Source organism: Pyxicephalus adspersus, chromosome 1 (genome assembly GCF_032062135.1).
Source record: "Pyxicephalus adspersus chromosome 1, UCB_Pads_2.0, whole genome shotgun sequence".
NCBI lineage: Eukaryota > Metazoa > Chordata > Amphibia > Anura > Pyxicephalidae > Pyxicephalus > Pyxicephalus adspersus.
The window spans coordinates 62,948,372-62,949,947 of record NC_092858.1 but is presented as its reverse complement, the minus strand read 5'-3'; positions in this window follow the sequence as shown (position 1 = coordinate 62,949,947).

Genomic DNA, 1,576 nt, shown 5'->3' with positions numbered 1-1,576 from the left:
AATAAAGGAGCCACTAGATATGTGTCCCTCTCTCAGCATAAAGAATTCAAGTGACATTAGTACTACCTACCTCTTCCAAGACAGAGTTAAAGTAATCTTATGTTATTACTTATCTCAAATTTTTAACAATAAACTTTATTTATGAAGTAAATGCATCCTCAAACACATGGTCTAGCAGAGTAAATTCACATAAATCTTGATGTGGATGCTGAAATGTCACATTGAATGTTTTCAATGTTGACCTAATACACATTCAAAGAAGTTCCCCCTGCTGATTGAAATAAAAAAAAAATTCTTTGCAAAGGCAAGGTAAATGATAGATTAATGTGCCTGACCCTTGTGTCTTTTTTGACAGTAGTTTGTCTATTCTTTCTAAAGATTATTTTGATTTAGACCTTAATGGGGTTTGATTTTAAATTGAAATTTGGCGAGCATTAAAAAACCATTGAATATCCGAACAGGGCATATTAGCCTATCATTAGTGGCTCTAGTTGAGGTACCGGTATTTTATTTAACATCCCTGCTGATCATATTTAGATACACACACAATAATGTTATACATTACATTTTTTTTTTTGGTTTGCTGAAACAGTCCATTAAAATACATTTTTTGTGTTTAATAATAATACAAAATAATCAGTTAAGTATTGAAAAAAATTAAAAAGTACAATCATAGGCACAATATCAGTGTATAATCTCCTTTGATGTTTGGTTTTAATAAAAACATTTCTATAGAGCAAATCACAGTTTGATACACCAGGATAACCCAACAGAAATCCTGAAAAATAAAATGCTGAACTTAGTATTATGTCCCAGTCTAAGAAGATGTTGCAGTAAATAGCACCAACTTGTTTCTGGCACATAAGTAACTAAGATCATAATTTATTTTCTTCAGAAAGAAAACGGCAAAATGAGAGTAAAGTAGCCAAATAATCTATAGATCGAATCACAGTGTGCCCTCTTTTCTCTACTACTATACTATATAAGTAAACCACATAAACCACAAGCAAACGCTTGCATGTCTTATAGTTCTCTAGCTCAACTCTGTGTGCTGTCAATTCCATTTTGCATTTTTTTCCCCATAAATCCAGTCACAAATTCTTTTTATCATTTACATAATCATGTGCTAAATTTTACCTCCATTTATAGTAATAATATACTGTGAGTTTGTATATTTTTACTCTGAATTTCCTTAGAAAATGTAAAACAGTGACTCTACAGTAAATTTATTGCTAATATTATTCAGACTAATAATAATGCTCATGATGCTGCCTGTCCAAAGAATGTAGTTTGTCAACTAAAAAAATCTTGCCTGCTGTTATAGAAGTTTCATATTGCTCATTCAGATGCTGAAGAATTTGGTCAATCCGTACTTACATATTCAAAATCAATAGAGTAATGGTCCTTGGAGAGGTGAATTGTGGATAAATGCAAAGGAGAGTTTACATCATACTGGCTTCATATTACATTGTGCAGAATATGTAATGAAGCAGACTGTAATGCATGAAACATTTTGTTAAAATTTTCTTATAGTCTAAGAAATTATTGTTAAGCGTAATATTAAAATAAAGCTGAG